This window comes from Oxyura jamaicensis, chromosome 9, assembly GCF_011077185.1.
Source record: "Oxyura jamaicensis isolate SHBP4307 breed ruddy duck chromosome 9, BPBGC_Ojam_1.0, whole genome shotgun sequence".
Classification (NCBI taxonomy): Eukaryota; Metazoa; Chordata; class Aves; order Anseriformes; family Anatidae; genus Oxyura; species Oxyura jamaicensis.
In genome coordinates, this window is record NC_048901.1 from 5,686,004 (window position 1) to 5,711,901 (window position 25,898).

The 25,898-nt window shown below is 35.3% G+C and overlaps 1 long non-coding RNA gene across 2 annotated transcripts in view; it reads right to left on the bottom strand.

The window, feature by feature from the left end:
* Positions 1-25,898, bottom strand: part of LOC118171690 — a 175,420-nt gene that overhangs the window by 76,180 nt on the left and 73,342 nt on the right. The window contains exons 1-2 of one of the 2 annotated variants that reach the window (XR_004753326.1): positions 22,620-22,724; positions 8,440-8,547 (exon numbers count right to left, since the gene is read on the bottom strand). This is a non-coding gene — a long non-coding RNA (uncharacterized LOC118171690). Of the gene's footprint in view, positions 1-8,439; positions 8,548-22,619; positions 22,725-25,898 lie in introns of those variants that run through there. The other variant, XR_004753327.1, reaches the window with a different exon arrangement.

The following is a 25,898-nucleotide window of genomic DNA, read 5'->3' on the forward strand; positions in this document are numbered from 1 at the left end:
AATTCGTATTCTAATCAGTAAGTTGTATTCTTATTGCTCACTGTTAGTGTAACAACTGGCATTCAATTTCACTTTGTAGTTACTGTATGTATCATTAAAATGTCAATTAGGTGATCTCCCTTGTAATTGGAATTTCTAGCTTTGGTAATTTATATATTAAATACACAAGTTTTATGTATATATATACATAATATATACACTATATATATATACACACACACAGAGCAAAAGCCTTTCTCCTTCCATTACATATACTTTTATCGTGATTTCATAATACAAAATTTAATATACTTGTGTAGAGTTTTACAATAATAGACTTTATCAGTTATGCAGTCCATTCCAAGAGAACAGCAAGAATGCCAATTATCAACCTGGAATAAAACACAGACACAAGTCTGAAAGTCGATGTATTCAGGATGGGGAACTGTAGAGTCTTCCAATCCAGAATCAAAGCACTCAGTGAATGGCTACTTGGCCTGGGCAGTTTGCCCACTGTAAATGTCTGGAAGGTAACCAAGTGGCCTACTTGCCTGGTTTCCATCATAAACATTAATTGATTCAACATATTCCAGTAGGAAACTTGCCCTTTGACTTTCCTATATGTAGGAATCAAATGGAAGGATTTGGTAGATGTTTTATTACTCAGACTCTGCACAGTTTCACCACAACATTAAATATCCTCAGTGGTTTTTTGTTGTTGTTGTTTTGGTTTTTCTTAGATTCTGTCCATGCACCTAACTCAGCAGTTACTGAGTCTGGTAAAGTTGGAGTAGCAGTTGCAAACAGCTGTAAAAGGTTATTTGAAAAAGAGGAATAGGAGGATTTTTTTTTTTTTCCCTTTCATAACAGTTTTCTCTCAGACAGTTCCTGAAAAAATATACCTGAGAGAAACAAAAACAAACAACAAAAAGCCCAACATCTCCTAAATAACAGGATTGTAAATTTATGTACATGTAAAGCTTTTTTATTTCCATGATGCACCAAATCAAAACCTAAACATCCCTTTATAGAAATGCACAAATAATGGATAAAGGCAATAACAAAATAATTATATTTTATGTGCTATCATTCAAATTGCCATAAAGCTTCTGAATTAAGAGCTAATTAATATGAATGAGGGCTACATTGTTGCTATGGGGATAGAAATGGCATAAATCTATTTAAAAAATACGCTCACACCTCTTGAAGCCATTCTACCAGTCTGTCTAGCCCAGCTACAGACAAAACAAGACTGGAGAATTAATTTACACAGTGAAATTTATCTTTGGAACTAGGGTTACATTTAATTTGTTGGGTAGTTAAAGGATTCTTTATGGATTCCGGTGGAATTCCCAGGCAGACGTAACTGATTTTAGGAGCACAGGTCCATCTGGCTTTCAAGTGCAAGTCAAGCTCTACGTCACCTAGACATTTTTTTTTTGTACTGACCTTTACTCATAATCTGCTTCGTTACAGATTATTATTCACATTTTCAAACTTGAGAAGTAAATTGCCAGACCTGCAGGGTGAGAATTGCTGACATACATATATGCCAATAACAAGAGAACCACCAATTTCAACCAGATCTCATACTTCCTAAAGGCTCTTATTGAAAAATGGACCTTGTTATTTCTGTGGAATACAACTTGTTCTTAGTTTACACAGACTCTACTTATTTGAACTATTTTTATTGATTATAAATATAACAAATATAATGTTATATTCTGTTAATATACTGTTTATTTTAAAATAAAGTGACTATTCAAATGCACTAAAATTGAAAATTTCATTTACATGTAATGTTTTTCAGTAAATAATTCAGAACTAATTGCTATTCAAAAATGATTGATGTATGATAAGTGTTACAAATAATCTTAAAAATATAAAAAGACAAATGAAATACTTCAAAGCTATACCTGACTCCTCCTCAAAAAATAAAAATAAATAAATAAATAAAAAGAACAGATTAATTCAATCCATTCTCATCCTCTTGCCGGATTTCTGTTCACAAAAACTTTCAATAATTCTTTTCCCTGATTGTAAACAAAAATGGGAGAAGGCTGGGTCAGTTATTCCCCCCCAGCAGCTTGCAGAGTTTAATAAGGAGCTACAGTATTTTCCCCTTTTGTTCACATAGGCCTGTAAGTCCACTTATGATTCAAAAGCAGGAAGTTGCCTGAAATAAAATTGGCAAAATTTCATTTTCATTAAAAAGGGCTGACTGGTGGTAGTGAAAACAGGAATTGACAGCAACTTATTTCAGCCAGAGAAGCTCATAAAAACACTCAGTCTATGCAGTGATCAGAAGTAGAGTGTAAATTAGTGTGAAACCAACAACTCTTCTCACTTCCTTCATGAAGTTTTTCTTTAGTCCTTAAGAAGAAATCCCTGCATTTAGATTTTCTGCATATTGTTATTTTCCTTTTGGTCAGTACTATAATCCAGTAGTTTACAAACATTATTAAGAGTATGATATATGTCTGAGCTTTACATAAATACATCCTTTTAAACAACGCTTGTGCAGTATCAGAGAGGTCAGGGAAACCCCTCCATCACTCCTCAAAGTCATCACCTGATCCTCTGGAGAAATACTCTTTAAGATACTGTAGTTAAAGAAACACTAGTGAAATCTTGATAACTGTCTAGTCAACATGGGCATTATAAAAGATAGGGACAAAGTAACAAGCTAATCAGTAAATTGCAGTTTGTTTGATGCAGTAATACAAGAGACAGAAAGTTTCAGGAAGCTCTTAAGAGGAACAAGGAGAAGGGTGGGATACAAGTCCCAAACTGAAATGCTTAAAGCTTCATATTTGAGGAATGAGAGGATCCAAAGGAAACCCACTCTGCTTCCAAGTGTGTCTGTTAAGACTGAAAGGGAAGCTTGACACTCCCTAAAACAATATTTCATTGTAATTCTTTTCAGGCTATCATAATTTATGAGAAGGACTATAAGGCAAGTTCAGGGTCAGTGATCAGAAACATACACATGAGTTACTGTCCCAGCCTGTGCCCTTGCTGGCCTTAATTTAACATGGTCCAGTCACATTCTCTCAAGCACTTAACTTTTAACCGTCTACCTTAAAAGATACAGCAATTAGTGATGAAGAAAAAAAAAAAATATGATAGAACGACTACATTCCTGAAACATCTGGAGAAGGAGAGGCCTCAACTCAAGGATATTTACAGACAGTGGGATGCCTCAAATCAGAAAGAAAGAAAATATGTGGCTTTGATTTATATGAAAATAAACTTTCTAACAAAACAAATTATATGATGAACAATGTCTTTCATATCAAGAATCGTAACATTTCTTCTAACATTAAATTGTGTTTACAATGTTCCACATTTGAAGATTAGTTATGACTTTTGATATGTATTTTCAGTAACTTCTGAAACAAAAAGGAGATATATCTAAGAAAAGGAAAAAAACTTAGCTAGTTCATTAAATTTCATTCTCCGCATATGCAGATTTTATTTTTCACTAAAATACACTTGTCTAAACTAAATTTAGTACTTTCTTTTTTTTAATGGTAAACATTATTCTAAATAAAATAGCCATGTTTTGCAAACTGTATTTAAAGCATACTTATAATTTTCCTTTATTAGTTTTAGCATTCAGTTTCCTCTTTCTTGGGGCTCCTCTGAGTTCCTTACAATTTTTATTATCTTTTTGACAGGAAAGTGCTAAAAACCTGTGGTGGCATGGAAGATACATGCTGTTGTTCCGTGCTGCCATTCCAGCTGACCATGAATGCCTAAGAAGTTCACTGTCCATCTGAAACTTTCTGCTCCAATTGAAATTCATTGCTTTGTCGCTGTTAATAATTTTGACATGAGATTTTGATGACCAAAAACATTATGGCTTTACAGGTTTCAGTATTGCTCAGTTTCATCTTCCCAGGTATTCCATCAAGTGACATGAATTAATAGTAAAACTATCACTGAATGATTATACGTGATTTCTTTTCTGGTCAATAGACTAAATTGACTTGTAAACATATTCTGATATGGTTCTCCTGAATTTATGCACAGAACAAAAACCTGCACAATCCAGCCTTGACTAGGTTCATTAATAAAGAAAATTTTGTCTGTGTTGATATGGAAATTCAAAAAGAAAGTCTTAAGTTAATTAGCTTTGTTCTTTGGGTCAACTACAGTCTAGGTTTCTAGTTTTTTTGTTTGCTTGTTTGTTTTGCCTTGCATTGCTTTTAAGAAGCTCAAAAATATTAAATATCTAAATGTAATACATTTTTCAACTAACAGAATTACTTGGACTGGACTAGATTAAACTGATTTCATTTAGAACCTTCACTTTCATCAGATGCAAATCACTGCATTTTTATAACAATTTTTTGTTTGAATAATCTGAATAGTTTCTAGACTTTGTAATGCTATATCTATTCTAGTCCCTGTAATGCTTGGCTCTAGAGACAGAAAAATATATCCACCTTTTGTTTGTATGTTATGCTGAATCTCAATAACAATTTTTCAGAATGCTAGAAATGTAGGGTTTTATTGTAGCTGTCTTTTGGGGTTGCAAATTGTTAACATCTGCCTTTTAGTATCATTTTTTTTACAATAGTCTGCTCTCTAGATATCCTGTTAATGACTGTAATTTTCTATTCAACTGCTATCTGTCAAGGTAGTTTAAAGGTCACTTTTTGCTATGTAATAGAGAACCTCATGTAGAAAGTGGGTACAAGTTCTTTACAGCTAACACAGCTTATGCTTGGATTTGCTCTGCGTTTGAAAACGGAGTTCAGCAGCCCCAGGCCGCATTGATCTTTCAATTTTAGCCTCCTTTGTTGTTTGATCTTTGGTCATACATTTTTTTTTTTTTTTCTTAGCAACAATTTGCTACTTCTTTTGTTATCTCTGCTGCATTCATAGTACATTTCTTACTAATCTGTAACTGGTAGCACTGGGAGAAAGCAAAGATGCCATACATTTCTCACACACCTCTCTCTTCGTGAACTTCTCTTAAGTTTTTAATTCAATTACAAATGTCATTGGATGTATGCAATCTTTTCAGTGCTACTTACAGATATTATGCCAGAAAGCAAAGGAACTTGGTTATTTATAGCTTTTTTAATATATGTTGAATTACATGTTTCATGAGTGACTAAATGTATGTTTGGCCATTTGCCTTGGAAACACCTGCCATTCCCCCTACCCCAGGTATTCATTAGTGTGACTTAAAACTGAAAGATTGTGTTTCTCCCTTGGCTAAAATCACACAAAGATAATGAGAACATATTTAAACCTTTTTAGTGTAACAGCAGCTTTACATAAGGGATGCAATTCACATATGAGGCATGTATGTAATCATGATGCTATCCCTTCATTTCGAAGCTAAATCATCTTACCAAATCACAGAATTGCTGAGGTAGGGAGGGACCATCTGACCCAATCTGCCTGTGCTTTAGCAGACCTATAGCAGGGTGTTCAGAGCCTTTTCCAGTCAGGTCTTGCATATCTCCCAGGATGGAGACTCCACAACCTCTGGACAACCTCTTTGATTTTTATGAAAATAAACTTTCTAACAAAACAAATTCTATGTTGAACATTGTCTTTCATATCAAGAATCATAACATTTCTTCTAACATTAAATTGTGTTTACAAAGCTCCACATGGTCCAGTCACATTCTCTCAAGTCTGTTCAATTTCTCTGACAGTAAAAAAGTTTCTTTCTTATGTTTCAACAAAATTTCCTCTATCTCAATGTAATACAGAATCATAACATTTACAGTTATGCATTAGGGTAAACCATAGTCATTAATAAACCAGGTTCAAAAATACAGAAGCTGAGAGCTGGATAAAGTTTATTTAGCAAAATTTAGTTCCTTTAGCCTTTTCAACTGTGGTTTAAACTAATCCATATGTCTTTGCTCTTCAGTGGAATAGTAGAATTCATCTGATCCCACTGTTCAGGGACTAAGCTGTGAGAAGACTGCATTTTGTAGATTAAATGAAATATAAGAAAGAACAATATTCTGTGGGGTGTTTTGTTTGTTTGGCACAGTCACCTCCCTAAGGGTATTTATAACTCTGAGTTCTACCTGGAAGAGCTGAGGCCTTACACTTTGCCTTACCCTCAGCACTTCATGTTGTCATCTTTGTCAATCCTGCTAATTTAGGTAATGAAGTTTACCAGTTGTTAAAAACTTCCTTCAGTATGCAAACTTTCCAGTAAATGCAGCTGTAACAGTGACAAACACATGAGGCTTGCAAAACTTTGTGCAGGGTTCCACAAACCACCAGTCTAACAGATGCCAGAGCCAGTACAAAGACACAAGCTCTTCAAGAATTGAATGACTGGACAATAAGAGGGAGATCTGTAACTTTTGAGTGAATTCCTAAGGATTTCTGTATTCAAAAATCCATAGAAAACATAGAGGTGGACACAGACATTTAATGACTTGTAAAAATAAAGATACTTCTGTTACAAAAATTTCTAAGAATGCAAGTTGTTTGCACTAACAATTTCTGAAGACATAAACCATGGCAATCTAAGGAAAAATACCACCTGACAGCAGAATTGCCACAGAAGAAACCACGGCAAATATCTGTCTGGAAACTCACGGTTACATTTAGGCAATGACTAAATCTTTCAGCGTAACCAACAGAAGGAGCACACAGAATTCTTTTCACCGCCATTGACTGGAGATGATGAATAGTACTAGATTTTGAATATTGAAACTAATAAATGCAGGAGTTGGTACTCTGGGACTAAAATGAATTCCATAAAATTGTTCACTTCTTAGCTGAGTGGCATTAATGACTGATGTTCCCAACCCATTCAGAAATTCACAGATTTGATAGGTCATCTTTAGCTGCCACCATCTATTCATATGTATATTCTACATCACACTTACAAATGGGGTTTTTGTCTCCAGATTAATAGAAAATTAAGAACAACGACAGCATTATTTATGGGAATACACTGTCTTGAGAGCAATGTAAATCTTTGCATAATAATAAGCATTTGAATATTCGTTGCAGTAACAGGTATGATCTGCAAAATCCATACAGTGGAAACTAGTACACAGTCATGTAATGTTCCCAGTAAAGTATCAGCTTTCAAATGCAGCATTACACTAGCTATTTAGGGTAAGACATAACCCATTAAAGTTCTCTCTTGAACATGCAATATCAACCCACTCTTAGTAATACTGAGGTTTTGGCTTTAATGTAGCCTTCAGTTTAATGAGTTATACAATTTAAAGAATAACAAACATATCCTGAACTTCACCTGTATTGCTTGGTCCCATCAACTATTTTACAAGTTATATAAAAAAACAAGTTGCAAAAACAAGGCAATAAAAGCAAGTTATTTCATGAATTGTGTTATATAACATTGCTTTAAACTATCATTTTTCTGAGTAGCAAAAAGCAGTGCAATATTACCAATTTTGATAAAAGCTGAAGAGCTCTAGTAGGAAAAGTGCAAAAAATGATGGTATCATTTAAGAAGTCATAGTGCAAAAGCAGATTAAAAGCAGATGTTTATAGGTGAAATAATAACCTTTCATACCAAGAAGTTCTTAGGTCACTGAATAAAGCTGAATTTATCATTGCCTTGAACTCTGCAGAAGTTTTTTTTATGGCAAAGGAATTGTCTGTTCTTTATTGATATTAACCTGAGCACGATGTACACTTTGTAAAGCATTAGCCCAAATTCTGTTGTCTATGTATTGGAACAATGACTAATAAAACTGATTAGAAACAAATAGTGTTCAGACTTGAGAGATTTCAGACCTAGATAACACATTAGATTACATGAAGAAAGCAGTGGCCTTCAGCCTACTGCATTTAGTCACATGAAACAGCCTCCTAAATCTGAGAATCTTTTAAACATGAGCCTTGCTTGTCAGCCACACAATGGTATTTGTAAGATATTTCACTGAAACTAGGATACACAAGTTGGTAGATGGGATTTGCTCTCCAAATCTCAAGCTTAAACTTTGACTGTTATGTTACCTTTTTTTTTTTTTTTATGAATTCAATGATTCTATATTAAAACTTACATAATAAAAACATGATAAAACAATAACACATTTAACCCCAAGTTTGTGAACAGAGCACCTTCACATCATTATTAGCAGTTCAGTGTACTGTACCTGTTTAGTATCTGTAGAGAAATAATCTATTGGAGAGGAGAATACCTCACACTTCCACAAAGTATTTGGATCATATATACACCTCCTTCTATACAATAGAATTAGTGGTATTTACCTACACGGTACATATTGCTCAAAGATGAGGAATGATATTATGTAACTGTCACTTAGTTGTACCTTCAATCTAATTGTTATAATACTTGGTTGTATTATGATGCTTAAAATTGACCAGGCCATCTTGCTGGTATGTATTATATAAGCACAGAATGAAAAATCATTCCCCACTTGACTTCTGCCATCAAAGACAAGACTGATTGTGTTCTAGAATTGTTCTTACCTTTTTATCCTTTGTCCACTGTCTACATCCAGGTGTTTACCAAAGGTCTTTGCTTTTATTATTTGTCTTGTCTTCCTGGTCTCTCCTCCATTAACCACATTCTACATCCTGAAAGTACAGAAGTGGCATTTACCTTAGAAACTGGACGTATAAAGCAGCTGAAAGTTTTCTGTTTGCTAACAGAGCTGTACAACTCATACATGCAGAAAAAAACAACAACAACAACAAAACTATAGCCAGTTCTAGTAATTTCCAATTATTTTGCAATAATAAAAGATGAAAATATGTTTGAGGAAGCTAGACTCACTCATACACAACCTGTACATTTACATTAGACTTAAATTTAGTGGAGTAAGAGGTGGGAAACCAGTACATACCATGAAATACTGAAGTTAAAAGAAAGCTGTGGTTTTACTTTTTTTCTGTTTTCATACTAATTACCCCTACTTTTGATAGAAACCAGATGAACACATTGAGTTAAACATAATCAACATCTCCAATGTTTCTCTCTAAGCAGTCACACAATCTACCATACATTTTAAATCATTTTACGCACAATACAGATGGTCAATATGAGACCTTTTAACAGAATATTGAATAGTAGTACGGAGAGATCTTCCTTTACATTGTTGCCTGTACACTAGTAACAGAGGATGGCTATTTTCCTCTGCCCGCAGTTCTGTCTTGAGGCTTAATTCTGTTCTAGCTACAGCAGATTTGACAACCAAATTGTCATTTACACATTTATTGTTTAGTTTGGATTAGAATTCCAATTGCTTCCTTTCAACGTCCAAGTGACTGTGCAGGAACTACTAAATATTGACAGCTGGTGACAAAAAAAACAGTGAAAATATACAGCAGAAAAGGTTTGGAATTTTAGTTTTGCAGCACTTTGCAATAAAGGCAAAAAGGAACAGAAAAAGAGCATGCAGGCACTCACACGGATACTAATATGTTTCAAAGTCGCTGTTAATTTTTCTGGAGTCTTATTCTGATCAGTGTTTATAGCTTTAAAAGGTTATCTGTATATTGCTAGGAAAATACTTGCTTTATTCATTTGTCTAAACAAGATGGCCACAAAGATTAGTAGTACAAGACAGGCTTCCTACCTTATGTGAAGATAGGGACATTCTATTTTTCATAGTGACCAAGTACAGAAAAGACACGGGTCTCTGGTGTTGACTTTGGTTTTGCAGTAAGACTGACAGCCTTCTTAGAGTTGGACTGCTTATATTTGCTCTTACTGTCATAGCACTTCAGCTACCTCATCCTGTTTACAGATTGTTATTAAGAATTGCCTTCAATGTCCATTGGACATCAACGCAGAAGACATCACCTAGACTTCCAGCCTAACTAAAATGAGGTACAATTTGTCCTAGGCTGATCATAATTTCATGGCATCTTATGGTGGTCAGGAAGGCAATGTTGGTGAAAGCCTTGATGTCACATACCTACAAATCTCTCAGACATTTCTGTTGCACAGATTTTGTGTCGTTATTATTTTTTGGTCTTATCCAGCAATTTCAACTTTATCCAAACCTGCTCATAGTCCCGGGTCATGTTTTTCTATTAAATACTTTTTTCACCCTCAGATCAAAGCATAATCTGGTTAAAACATAAGTTTTTTTTTGTGTGTGTGTTTTCCTGTGAAACAGTTTAGGTGCCAAGAACAACCCAAATTGCAGCCTTAAGAACGACTGCCTCCCAAATGGGACACTTAAAAATATGAAAATATGTGCTGTTTTTCCAACAGAACCTGCCAGAATCCTGCTGATCAATCAGGCTTAAGAAAACATCGGGCATAAGCTGCCTCCTCTAGAAATTCTTATGTAGTCTGTGGTACTGTGGTAGAAAAAGTTATCTCCCTTAATTCTATTTATAAGCAAAGCTTCTTTTTTTTTTTTTTTTTTTTTTTTTTTCCCCCTCTAATTCTCCTACATTTTTCTATCATTCTCAGAGAACTTTCCCTTTCTGCCTCTGTTTGGATGAGAGAAATTTTCCTAAGGAAATTAACTGTGAGATAGGTGAGATCTTTAAACTCTATTTGGTGTCCTGTTGGCAGCTTTTCTGTTTCAGTAAAACACCCCCAAGCACTCTCTTGGTGCTTTCCAACTGACACTGCTTCCCTTCACATTACATTATCTTAAACTAACCCCCACACCCCAGGAGCATTACTAACTGTATCGTCTTCCATTTGTTTCTTACTCATACTTTACAGACAAATTTGCCTAATGGAGATAAGATCATGACACTAAGCTCAGCACTCCACTCATACAGCATCCTGTCACTACCAGTACTACTAGCATGGTTATGTCATGATGCTGATCCATACACCACACCAAGTAAAAGTTAGTCACCTTTCTGTTTGCTTTCAGCTTCATTGTTTCTGTGGAAACGTAAAAAGATTTCCAGCAACCAGAGATTAGAAAACATTTGTAGTATTTTTTTTCTACAAACAATGGGACTTTTTAAAAATGTGTCAAGGAGCATAAAACCTAAACAGCACAGGTCAAATAGCCAGATGCTTTCTGTTCTTGCTGCATTCAGTGTTATCCTTTCTACTTTGCTACATGCCTTCTAGAAATTACCTACATATCTGCCGGTTAAAGTCAAGAAAAATAAAAGTATTCCTATGGTTGATTTTCTTGCTAGGATGTCTCTGCTATCAAAGCAATGAAACAACAAACTGCCTCAATTCCTGTGCCACCAGTAGGTGAAGCCTAAAACAAACAAGTTTGACTCTTCAAAACTATTTGAGATTTATAAAAAATATTTTTTAATTTTCATTGTTGATTATATGGTAGCTCAAATGTTAACACACAAAATGACAAAAAGAAAAGAGTTAGAGTTTGAGGGTTATAGTCATATTTCTGTACTTTTTGTCTGAAATTATGATCTCAAGAAACCACAAAAAGTAGGATAAAAATAAAACTGATATTTTCACAGTCACTTAACTGAATTATCACAAACCTCACAATTATAACCAACTAATATAAATAAATAGTGGAGTAATTACCCATCACATAATCTTTGTTAGTTGTTCTTCTCCAGAATTTCTTTATGCTTTTTCCAAACAATTCAAGTAATTTTTCGAGTCCATTTAATGTTACCTACTTAACCTTTTTTGTCAGTTGTTGAAACAAATCTTTGAAATCAAAGTAATGGGCTTTATATTTTTAAAGAAAAAAAATAATAATTCAGATTTAGATTGAAATTAAAAAAAAAAAAAAAAAGTTGCTGTAAACATACTGATGACATTCCAACAGCAAACTGTAAAAACATAGATTAACCTAAATGTCCAGATACATATAAAGGACCCTACAACGTGCTGAGGTCCAGCTAATGGACTTTCAGACCTAGAAGTTTAACCCTCAAAGTTTACTATTTCCCCTCTTTTAGGTAAGCCAATAAATAACTTGTCAGTCAAATTATCCAGAGATTGTTTCTTCCTCTGGATATGATAATCTTTAGGTGACTGAAATTGTTCTGAACCAGCCCTTTTGCCTGCATTCAATAACAGCAGGCATTAGGCACAGATTGTCCCTGTAAAAGATTTGCTTTAGGTCTAGAAAGAGAATAACAATCTGTAGTGTCATAATATGTTTGGCAGATTCTCATTGTTACAGGCTCTGCTCCTTCCTAGGAGAGAAATGAATCAAGTGCAAAGGAGCATGACTATATTTTGCAGTACTAAACAAATGATTCAGATATCAAATCACTGTCAAACACTTCTACTTTTTTCCTTCCCTGAACATTCATAAGCAGCCTTCAAAAACTAAGAGATTTTCAAACCCATCAAACTATGTACACTTTATTTTAGAATTTACTCTTTGTCTCACTTGATATTTTGTGTTTGAAAGACACGACAGACTGAATTTATGTATTAGTTTTCTTTGCTGTTTTTTCAAAGTATTAGGGAACAGTTACCAGCATTTATTGGAAATTAAGGACTTTTTCTAAAATTTCAGCATGCCAGTAGGAATTTAAAAATAAAAATGGATCACTCTGAATAAATCTCACTGAAAGTTTGAGATCATGTATTTTGAATTTTTAACCAACGTCTGAACAAGAAGTCTTAACCGTCATTTTCCGCAGATATTTAGGCAATTAGCACAGTGAATCCCATTGGAGTAAACCAGTAAACAGAAAAACAGGATTCCTGATTTCTGCTATAGAATCTATCACCCAGGAAGGTAATTGCAGCTCCCTACACTCCTGCCACTCATTATCTATTTTGCTTATTTCGGCTGGTACCTGGATGAGAGCTGCCTTTCATCAGATGTATATATGGTATCTAGCACAACAAGGTGACAGTCTTTAGCAAAGTTAGGAGGACGTCTGGTATAAACAAACCTTCGATAATATAGAGAAAATATAAAACTGATAGGAATTTCTCCAAACTCTTAATTTATACAGAATTATATATGCAAATAAACATAGTTAAGTTCTTACCATTCGACTACACATATATGTGCATACTATTACAGCTTAAGAATTATCCTCTGAGGATAATGAACATGAACTTCATGTACAACAACACAGTATCAAATTTTATGACTGGCAGTTATTTGCTGTGCCTACCCTTTTTCTTCCATATTTTTATTTCATGACAATATCCCTGTATGGTCTAACATTTTCCAGTGAAAAATGTATTCAGCCATTTCACTCATTACTCAATCAATTGTTGAATAAATTATTCATAAATAGAATTAGTATTTTTGACCTTTGGAAGATGGAAGACACATAATGATCCTAAATAATTAGTAACTACAATTATGAATATGGAGGAAATAGGGAATAGTGTGACTGCACTTTGAATAAAAATTCTTGCAGACAATGAGCTGTTCAGAAAAAAGTTTGCATTTGATTTCATTTCAGTGATAATGCCATGAATATTTGCAGGATAGTAACATTTTACTTTTTGCAGACAATTTCTAATTTCAGTACACCATTAGTCCAGAGAAACAAATCAATAGCCAGCTATAATTTTGACTTTACCAGTCAGAGTTCAAACAAAACAACAAACCAACTCCTATGGAAGCTGTCCTGGGAGAAGCTATTCCAAGTGCACAGGCGGAAACTCACGTGACTCATGACTTAATATGTGATCAATGTCTCAGTGTAAAACATTTATGCATCTCATTAGATAACCAGCACATATTATATGTAAATCTTGCCACCTTTCAGGTGTCTGTTTACCAAAGGTAAATCCTCAGTTATCTCATTTTTATCTTTTTGAATGTTATGCTTAATGAGCGTTCCTTGATTTCTGAATTAGTTCTTTGAATTTCTGCTACTTTGGAAATACTCAAAAGGTCAAAAAATGTGTATTTATTCATTTATTAAATAAGAAAATGAAAAGCCTTTTTCTGTAGTCAGGTAATAGTTTACATAACACTGCATTTCAATATTCTCCTTTGAGATACCACGAACCTGCTTCACCTGCACCCTGCTCAACAGATTGAAGCTCATTTTCCATACTTGGAGCTTCTGATGCTTTTCCCTTATTTCCTGCAGAAGTAATAAACTTGTAGAATCATATTCCTGTACCTAATTATAGAAGAATCTTACTGCTGGATGTGGTAAGACTGTTTTCCTTACTGCAGGATACTGTATGTAGATACAGCATCCCTGTTTAAATTGCACACAAGCACTTACAAAAGGTCCTCTAAAATATAGCAGAAAATGACAAACATTTTCATCCAAGTTCTAAACTTGCTTGTAGAATATTAAGTAGGACTATAACTCTTTATCATTATATTTTAAAAGTTGCTTTAGAAACGCCAGAGAAAAAACATTATGCCGTTTTACACAATAGCAGGTTTTTTTTTTTTTTAAGTAATCACACTCGCACTTTACTATTTTTGTTCTCTTACAGAAATTATGGGAACACACATGGGAAATTATTAACATACAAGTTAAACTAAAATTTTACAACACAGATCATTTCCTGTAATGTTACTGCAGTGGTCACCATCAGCAGAATTTCTGTCTACCTGTTGTCAATAGACCACTCATGACCTACAGTGGAACAAGAATTACATAGCTTCCAACAAATAGCTCTACTCCACGTTTACAGTTAGTTCTGCAAAGGGAGGAGACTAAGGTGAAGACTACCAAAAGTCAACCAGGCATTTCTACTCAATAGCTTTGTATATGGTTTTCTTATTCTCATACATCTACCACTGAACAAAACAAAGACCCTAACATGGTCCCACTTCAATACTAATTAACAGGAAAATTCTACAGTGCATACATATGATGAAACAAGTAATGAAGTTTCTCAGGGCTCATCTCTAACAGGCATGTTTACTAAAGAAAAAGCCTTGTTGCTGGTCTGTTCTCCCTTCTGTAACTGCCTGAAATCATAACTGTGCTCAGCTTCTTTTGCAAAGCTGTCTAAAATATTACAATACTGAAGTCATAACCCCATCATGGCTTGTGGAGCTGGATGGCAAATGGGAGCTAAAAATCTGCCAGTCCAAATGTGCTGAACCATGAATGCCAATGAAAACCTCTTGCTTTCTGAATGTCATCAGCATTAGAAGTTAATTTATGGACTCCTTTTCCTGAAGTGCAGACACTTAATCTGAAATCACTGACAGGATGGCAGTTCTAACACTGAGTTGGGTATCAAAGTTCTTCTAGACAGAGAGGCAGAAGAGCTGCTTCCTTGATTGCCTGATCAATATTCCACTTGAGCTGAGATACCTGCCACTGGCATTGTACCTCCTGACTACATTTTGCTGCTTCCTGCTTAATATTTAAACTGCGAACCTATCTAATGCAAAATCAGATGCATAAAGATATGAATATGAAGATATGACACTTTTATTCACACATTCTAAAGGATTTTAGACTGCTGTGTTTCTAAAAAGGTTCATTTTACAAAAAAAAAAAAAAAAAAAAAAAAAAAAGTGAAAAGGACTTGATTCCTCTATTGTGTCTCTAAACCAGAATTAAAAATAATAATAATAGAAAATCCTGTCAGGTCAGGTTTTCAGTATTATTTTTTTTTTCTTTTAATACCTTGGAATATGAACGCAAAGCCCACAGCTGGGCTTCAGGGCATCAGGAGCTATCAGACTCTCATTTAGCTGTGTGTCTCTTCAGACTAATTCCATTAATGCTCCATTGTGGGACTAAACAAGCAATAACTGAACTGCTGGGTTCCAGTTTTGACTGGGCCTTAATTTTTCAGTGTATTTTTGGCCTCCCACTCTCATTCTCATGGATGGTGATATGTCTTGTGATCATCTCAAGGTATGATGTGGGGTTTACTTCACTAAAGACTTCCTGATCTGAGAGCAGAAAATGCAGAATACCACTACTATAATCAAAAGAGAGCTTTTTCTCTCTTTTTTTTTTTTTAATTTATTTTTTTTGGTGGAAAAAAAAAAATGAAATAAAAGAGCAGTTTGACAAATTCAGAATTTGTGGTTAAGCCAAGGTCCCTTTCCAGGATCAGCAAAAAGCAGCAATATTAGTATATCTTTTTTGTTGTTCTCTTAAAATGATCACCCTTCACAGAATCTGAATTTAATTAACAAACTCACACCAGAGCCATGGAGAGCAGCACACTCCTGCCTTTCATTGAGTGAACTGAAAAAAATGAGACTGGGATTCCTTGAGGATGAGGGCTGAACAGGGAAATGAGACTGGGAGATATTTGAGTAAGCAAACTTGTTTTGTAGTAAATTATGTGAGATATTAGATTAGCATTAGAATCATGTACTGTTTTTAAAGCAAATAGGAAATCCACAGTTATGTCATCACTCCCTGCTGACACCACTGACTCTTACTGTAAGCAGCCTTCAGGAAAGCAGGAGACAGACAAAAACGCAAAGAGCAGAAAAAATTAATGTAAAAGAGAAGCATTACAAGCAACTAACTGGTTGATGGGGTTAGAGTGATCGTGACAATCATTAAGAAAAGCATATAAAGACAGCTTTGTCAGGAGGACTAACCAATTCCAAAATGCATTTTTGCTCACTCTGCCCAGTGTCCAGCCAACAGATTTCAAAATGCTTTTTGCTAAGAGTCTGCCACCTTTCCAAATGAATCAATACACACTGGGACTCCATTGGTCTAGATTATTTATCTGTTGTAATAAGCATGCTTGATTGCCAGGGACTGTCATTCCAGAGGCCAAATCAAAAATATGATATTAACTTCTTTCAAAGATGCAGCATCCAAGGCAATAGAAGAATGCAAATAAATCAATTCTGCATGCTTAAGCCCATCTCGCTTTCATGCATGCCTGGTGATGGAAAATGATTTTTTTCCACCCTGCCTTATCGTTCAGAGGTATGAAAAAGAGATTTTGTCACAGTAATGAAGCACAGGAAAAGAGAGCTTGTTATGAACTGATTACAGTTTAGATTGAAGGGTAGGTTTTCATTAGCTTTGTTAGACTGGGCATAATCTTTGGAATGGAGTAATTACCCCAAAAGAAACTATGAATGAGAATGTGGGTCTAATGTACAATGTGCAAAAGCAAAAAGCAAAGGGCTAATGAGTAAAAAACAAAAATAGAAGTTCTTCCAAGCTAAATTAATGATAAATGTTAATCTTTTCATTAAGAAACAAAGTACTACAAAGAAAGTACAGAGTCTGTTTGAGGAATCATGAATTTCTCTTTGTTTAAACTTAGTTCTTCCTGCAGTTAACTTTTTTTTTTCTTCTCCAGAATGTCCAGGGAGATACATCAATCTTTCCATCTGAAATTACTCAGGCATTAGTGATAGGGATACAAATCAGATGGGTAACCATGTGCTTTACTTATAGTCAGAAGCATAGAGTATATAGCTGGACTTGGCCTGAGCGAAACTTCTTGTACTTGTGTCCACAGAGACTAATCCATCTGTTCAAGACCAAAGAAATTGCTACAGACCTTATTTCTTTTCTCAGGAAGATTCTGAACAAAAGATGATTATTTCAAACACACAGAAGAAAAAAAGAAAAATAAAAATTACTTACTCAGAAATATTAGAGAATTCTTCTCTAAAGAACAAGTTGTTCATAAAAGGAGAAATAGTTCTCTATAAAATAGATTAAAAGCTGTAATGATGGTATCATTAATTCTCTTACAATTCAATCTCATCTTTATATAAAGTACCGACCCTCTCTACTCTATTATTTTTTAGTGTCTGATTTATGAAATAATCCCAGGACATTAATGATGCCACAGGTAACAGTTGTAATATTTCAGGTGGTTTACAGCACTGCTCTAACAATGGAGTATATTTTGTTTGAACTCCACTGCACTTTATTCTTCATCTCATAACACTTGCTTTGGGGAGCACTGAGCAATATAGGCATGGTTTCAGTCACAATACTTCATAAATTCCTTTCCTCCACACTTTATCTTCTTGCCCTACTCTCCAGTGGTCCGTTCTCTCTTCCCGTGGTCTCCTTTCTACACACATACCTTTGTCTTGCTGCATATCTGGAACAGCCTTCACATTCACATACACCAGATGTCTTTCTCCACATTCTTTACAAATCTCCCCATCTTCTTCTCTCATCATTAATAATCCTCCTCAGCTCCTTTTCAAGTGTGGTCCTGTGTATACAGATATACACATGCTCACACAATATTTTTCTTTGCATAGTTAGATTGCATTTTCTCGCAGGCATAGTCCACTGAGAGGAGAAATCACTCAATCGATATGTCGTTTGAGAGAGGCCAGATCGCATGGGCTCTGAGCCTCACACAGTCACTGCCACCTCTTTCCTTTTTCCCTCTGCTGTGACACTCAGCTTCTGTCTCAGCTTGGACAGTCTCGATAGCTTCTCATAACACAGCTTTCTTTCATATGCCAATAGCAGTGCTGCTACAACAGCACCTTGTTCAAGCACCCTGACCTCTGTTTGGGCCTTTGCAGACTAGGATGACAAAGAAACAACATTGGGTATGACTGTAGACTTTTAAACTGAACATCATATGACAAATGGCAAGAGATTTTCAACCCTACAGAAATAACTGAATTTTCAAATATATTTTATCCTGACTCATCATGAAAATCTGGAATCTTAAACAGCAGTATATGCGAGTACAGAACAGCTATAGGGATGCTGTTCTCAGTTATTTCTTGTGCTGCAAATGCCTTTACTGTGCTTCTTTCCACCTCTCCTTCCATGTCTTTTAACCTGTCTCTGTCTTACCACAAACTACACGGTGTCACAACGTACTGAGCCACACCAAACTTATCCAAATCAGAACTGTATCTACGCTGGGATCCCTTAATGGTAAAACAGCCAATGTCAGTTAGCCACAAGTAGCTGTCTTTCTCTCTTTACTCCTGAAAGTTCTCTCTTGAAAGAAAACAGGTTACATCTAACCCTGTGTTGTTTCACTTTGGTTAGGCTGCAATATGAATTCTTTAAAAAATAAGTCTTTACAGCTATTTAATCAGACAACTTTGTGATTTGATAAGTATGATTTGATAAGTATTTTCTTCTTCCTCTTTTTTTTTTTTTTTTTTTCTCTATTTTTTTTGTTAACGTATGCTTGCCAAAGCAAATTTTTCTACTTCTGCCCCATGACTTCCTCCAACTACATGTATTCTTCTATGGCACATCAATATCCAAACAGGTCACATTGTTCAAAAATCTATCCACATGTTTTCCAGGAAGAGCATGAATTTTCACTGATAACAACAGTTTTGTTGACTACAATATCCTTTACCTTATGAGTTAAGAGTTTTATAAACCTTAATTAAATCATAAAGAACTTTTAAGGATTAAAGAAGCAATATTATATTCACTTTGGATCACATAAGCTTAAGTGAATAAAGAGAGGGTCCCGATCCTGACTTCCTTGAGCAAAATATTCGGTTATCATTGTACAGCACAGCACAAATTCTGCTAAATTTTGCATTTACTAAGGACTAAATAGGACAGACTAGCACCCATTGCAAAAATCAGTCACGCGTTTGTGTATTCCCATCTGTTTCCACTTGATTAGCATCACAGTACTTGTAAGGCAAAAAATTGGACTAGTGTTGGAGAGAAGATATATCAGTAACAGACTGAGATCCTGTTTCTCATTAATATTAAACTTTGCATCAAAGTCTTTTCAACATACATTTTAAAATAGTTGATGCAAATGATCACTCTCTCTCTCTCTCTTTCCATTTTCCTTGAACAAAATTGAGAGCAAAAGTGCTAGCTATTCTATTGCAAGTTTGTATGACACAATCACTGTACTGATTGCCATGGACATCCTGCTTCTTCCTACTGCTGCACAATCAAGTTTTCAAAGGTTGCTGGAAGAATTTAACCCCAATAGATCCTGCCATCACACTTCACTTTTTCATGGTTTGTTATTTCTACTGTGCATGACACTGTGAAAGCAGAGGTCAGGGCCCTATTAAGACAGGTTACCAAAAGCTGGAGAAAAGTGAATTCATACCACCATCACTATTAGATGCAGTGACCACACTTGCCTCTCACTGCTCATTGTTTAAGTTAAACCTTGACCCAGCAACACAAAAAAAAGAAACATTACTGCCTTCTTTATTCCCTACTGGTGAAAAAGAAAGTCCTGCCCTCTATTTACAGTGACATAAATCTAATATCCATTACAAAGACTGTTTTGCAAAACATAGGCCATAAAATTTAGGTCAGGATTTATCATATTGGGCAAAACTACCCAGAGCTATGAGCAATGTATCTGAGAAATAGACTCGGTGTCCACTTGAAGATTAAAACGAAAAAGGATCTGAATCTGTACATCAGCGTGTCCAGATCTGCAGAACTTGGCATGCCTGAATATGAGGAATGGCCACACAGTTTCTCACAAGGGTTTTACTTTGTTCCCATATGGTAAATACTGTATAATCAAGTCATGACTGTCTACTGCTCCTCATTCATAGCACCAATACCTACACCAGATAAGGCATATTACATGGGCCTTCACCCTTTCTAAGCAAGATGAAAGGTTAGAAAGTACCAGGGAACAGGCAAACCACAACACTTAAGCAAACAGGCTGAGGAACTCAGCTGCTGGGCCAGCATAAAGACAGGAGAGTAACATCCTTCCTTACAGAGCAAAGCGATGGGCTGGGGGTGAATGTGTAATGTATGGAATAACGCAGACAACCAGATTTTTGGTAACCTTCCAAGCCCACTTTCAGGGAATTGAAAGTATACAAAGAATACACTGTGGATGCAGAGGAAAGAAAACAGAATAGATGACACGGTGGAGGCAAGCTGCAAGAAACTTAACGGGGGGTTAAAGGAAATATTAGTCAGCTGGAGACACAGATGGAAGGCCTGGAGTTTTCTTTCTGCTTCCTTTGACTAAGATCTTCTCATTCAGATCCTTACAAAATGCTTGCTCTGTAAACCTTGAGAAATCCAGACTGTGCTTCAAGTCTATGGAACAGGTATGCATCAGAAGAAGAGAAATGGGAGGAAAACAAGAGCAGTCAGGACAGACTTGAGGGTCAAAGGACATTACACATTTCACTTGTTCTCTTATTTCACTTGAAATAAATCATACTTCTTTTTTTTCAGCTATGTACTCTATACTCATGGCAATGCAAAGTTTGGATGCAAATTTGACAAAACTGAAGACGGATGTCTTCTATTTACAGAATTACGACTCCAATTAAACAAGTTATTACCATTAGTTTGAAATCAGTTCTCTGAGATTAAATAGATTCCTGATTAGGCATGTCGCGATCAAATACAGTGCACTGTGCAAGTATTTTGGTATTATGTACCAGTGGATGTTTTGAATTGATCAATTTAATAATTCTTAAATTAAAGAAAAAAGGGCTGGGGGGGGAGGAGGGCATGGGGAAACTTCCCCATGAGGAACAATGGAAAGGTTATTACAGCACGATGGTACTTCCTCTGGAGAAAAGGGCATTGAAAAGCTTAGCTGATTGAGATGTACAACTATGCAAGATCTACAATATACAAAATAATCCCCTGACTTTAGCAGTATTGGCAGATAGTACTAACAAATCAGTGCTTAAAATGTTAATGTTTTAAACGTATTACAACTCTCAATATTTTTCAAGCATAAAAGATTTTTAGAAAGTCTCTGGACAAGATGATATCCATACTTTTATAAACATATTATGATTTTATTATTATGTCGATGTGAGATGTCCTCTCACTCATTTTCATATGCTTTATCATAACATTTTCCTCTTGTTTTCCTCTACTGACACTGATTATTTTAATTTATAGTCATAGTCAGAGCACTTGGAAGAGCAAAAATATTATTTCTTATTATAGTAAAGAGATTAAACATATTTGAACCCATCCTCTCTGGCAATCAACAGATGAGGAAAATAGATTTTTACCTGATGCAGCAATTATAGACTGTTTCATAAACCAGCAAGAAATGTAATGACCTTTCAGCTATCCTTCATTGCAGAAGAAGCCAACAAGTCGTTTTCTCCAGCAGTGCACTCATAAACAGCAATGCTAATTTAAGATAATTCAACATGCAATAAAAGGTAACGCAGAGAAGAATCCTCATTAGATTGAATAAATAGATGGGTATAAACTCACGCTGTGTATATTTTCATTTCTAAATAATTATTTAACATAATCTATATAAGAATTTATGCTACATCTCAGTCCTCTGTTGCAATATAAAATAGATTGCTATAGCATTGTGGATATTTCTGTTCTAAAACTGACATTCACATTTATCTAAGGTAATCACCGTCTAGCCAACCCCACCATGATTAAAGATGCTTCAGTCCTCTAGCCTTCCCCACCAATTAGGATGCTTCACTTTGGAGTGGATCGTGTACCACTGCTGTATCACCATGGTGCTGCATTTCACAACTGGATTTTCTTATATCTCTGAAAATGGATTTTTCTTATTTCTCTGATCTCATCATGAGATAGCAGACATATAAAGAAAAGGCTATTTACATTCTTAAACTAAAATAACTACCCAAGTGGCTTGTTGAACTGGACTCTATAGAAGTAAAATTCCCCACACCATGCCCTGGATTTCATTTCATGAGTTAGATTTTCTTTCCCAGTATAACTGTGCAGACTTTACTGGAGCTATGCTAATGTAAATTGCAAATAGAAAAGACTGTAACAGATACTTAGAAAAGAAATTTAAGATAAATTGCCTTTTTCATAACAACAACAAAAAAAAGAGAGAAACAGAACAAACAGAAAACAAACAAATCAAAAACAAACCTATGTTGACTGTAGCTCTTAATTCCAGTTCTTGAAACAGAGGATGTTTTCAACTCCTTTGATAACAAAAGAAGACACTGCTGAATAAACCTATTCTCTTTTCTGTGTGCCTATTTTCACTTTGATGTACGCTAAATAAAAAATGAACTGACAATTCTAAAATATGAAGACACCACATTGTTGTCACTCTGCGTTCTTACAAAACTGATCCACTCATGCTGTTTAAACTGCTGAAGCCTTTGAAGTTGGAAAATACTACCACATGAACTTCTAGCATTGGTAATTAAGACATAGTGTGGCAAATCAAAGGGGACGCGCTACCTAGCGTCTACAGTTCCTTCCTAAAAAAAATGCAAGCTGGGAGTCATGATAATAAATCAATTGGTTCTGCCTTTCAGTAGGAAAAGACCTGTAACTTGTTATATTATAACTCAATCCCGTCTTGTATCCAAGATCAATTCCTCTTTCTCTTCATGCTTTATGATCTTTGAATTTCTTTTTCTTAAGACTAGTTTTTCTTCTAGAAAGGGAGAAGAATACTGCAAGTTTAATAAATAAATAAATAAATGAATGAATAAAAGACTCATCATTTGTCTTCTCAGCAGGGAGAACAGGAATATTTCCTTTCCCCTCTCCACATACTACCACATTTTTCTTCTTCAAGCTGCTGTTGTTTTCCCATAAATTTAAGCAGGTTGAGCTTCTGAGGCTGTGCTAAGAGCTGAGCTGGCAAAACATGGTATGTAAAGGTTTATTAGCACAACTGGGTTATGTAATGCATGTGAGCCTCAGGGAGCCTTATGTTCCAGGCTGTAGACTACTTTCATATTTTGTAATGCACTAAAAATATAAACTATACAACATTTCCATAAAAATAAATTGATATGTACCCTAATTGGAAAGGTACAGAAAGCTCACTACCATATTAATTTGCTTACTACTGTAAACCATCTTATGATGTATGCCTTTTGGCTGAAGCTAAGTCATGGGTTTCATTAAAACATTTATTTTTTTCCATCTCTATTATTTTTTATGGCTTAGTTTTTGCTTCAAAATGGGTAGCAGGATAAGGAGTTATTAAAAATGCGTGTATACCTGGGGGGCACTGAACATTCTGGTTAATTCTAAGAAGCAAAACCAGAAAACCTTCTGCACAGTGATAACATAATTCAACATTTTCAAACCTGTGGGCTTTTACTTGGCATTTTCTGCCTGTTTCCATCACTGCACTAAAGCTTTGGATTCGCAGAACTGCGAGCATCTCCAGCTTCTACAGATCAGTGCTGGACTTGGTGGTCAGCCCAGCACACGCACCCCAGACAAATTCCGCAAACCTAATTGCACGTGTGCAGATTAGCACCTACTGACCATTTCCCTCCTCCCCATGTATTTCAGTTACAGCAGCAGTGCCTGGGAGAACAGATGTATGAATTAGATATGGATTAGACGAACTTTGATCATCTGTAGCCATTCCTGCAAAACCCAGATCTCATATCCTTACATTCTGCCCATCACCTTGGACTCCTCACATTTATTAGTGCATTACCATACAGCTGTTAGATTTCTGCTGCAGAAACATCCAGAAAGTAGCTTCAAGCTCCTACTGTTACTGAAGGGCACTGTCTGAATAACACTGAATGCAACTTTGCTCATGGCTCTGACACTCACTTCCTGTATGATCTTGCAAAAATTATTTATTTTACACACACAGGAAATCTCCTTTATTTAAATCATAAGATGCTTAGGCACAGTGTGTTTCTCATTATATATTTGCAGTGTCTTTTGTAATAGGAACTGATCTTGCTTGGGATTTACAGGTGTTACAAAAATAAGTATTACATATCTGTTCCAAAATGCTGTGGATTTTGTCAGTCTTGCATCACAAAATACAGTTTACCTTCAAGTATGGTTAACTTCCTTACAGATTGTTTTGTGTTGTTTTGTTTCTTACCCCCACAATATCTGCAATTAAATACTTCCAAAATGCCAAATATCACCACTTTCTCTTGACTTCTGAACTGTGATAATAAAATGTATACTAGGTTGTGTGTGTTAAGAAACTACTTCCTGATAATGACAGTAAGAGCAAATATATATAGAGATTGTGTGTGTGTGTGTGTGTGTGTGTACACATGAAAAACAACATCAAAAACATCTTATTTCTTGCCCCCCCCCCCCCGCCCCCCCCCTTTAATCTATTCTATTTCCGGAGAGAGCTTGTTAAAATGACGGTAGGACACTGCAATGAAATGAAACACACAATCGAATACCACCCAGTGTATGGCAAGAGTCATAACGTTCATCCAAGCGAGTACACCTATAACTATACAGACTCACTTTGCTGGCCTACAGACAGCTCTTTTTACCCAGCAGATTATCCCGGCTGCTAGCAAAGGAGGACTGTACATCGGAACTTGCTCCTTGGATGCTCCAAGATGAGATTCAAAGTCTGCTTCTGTCATGTTGGACAAATTTAGAATTCCATTTCTGAACATAAACAAGGCCACTTTCACCCTGACCCAACCAGCTTCAAGATAAGATACAATCAGATAATCAGATAAACTTGAAAAGACTTTTTGACCTGACAAATTCATCCCTTCAACTTTTCTGGTAGTTTCCCAGCCCAGAATTAAAAACATTTATTTAGCAGTGACTCTTGTTAGAATCAAAACAAGCCTATGATTCATACCTAATCAGAGAAATTCATGAAGCAAATGGAAGAATAGATTTAAAATGCAGCAGAGTCTTTGCTGAATATAAATGTCCCACATATCTGATTAAACAGTGCTATTGGCAGGCTGGTCATTTAAGCTTTCTCAGTTGCACCCTATTTTCCTTGAAGGTTTAAAATGTCTTAAAAAAACAAACAAGATTTTTTTTTAGTTAAATATCAGAAATAAATCTAGGTCTTATGACACCCACCTGTTCAACTAAAATCATATTTAAAAAGATATGAATGGTCTTTTAATTTAAGAATGCATTATCTCAGGTAAATTTAGCCCTGCACAAAACCAAAGGGATTATGTTGTTTCTGAAGGTAAACATATGCACACACACATACACATATACTTGAGTGTATGCTATTGCCATTCATTCATACAGTCATGATTTTTATGAGTCTCAGAAAAAAAAAAATATATATATATAGCTATTACCAACACAATACCTTTTAAAGTTTATTTTTTAAATGTTTTTTATTTTCCACAATATTGCCATAAGCTAAGGCATACATATGTGGTATACACTTGAATTCAGTTAGGGTAATAACATAAACA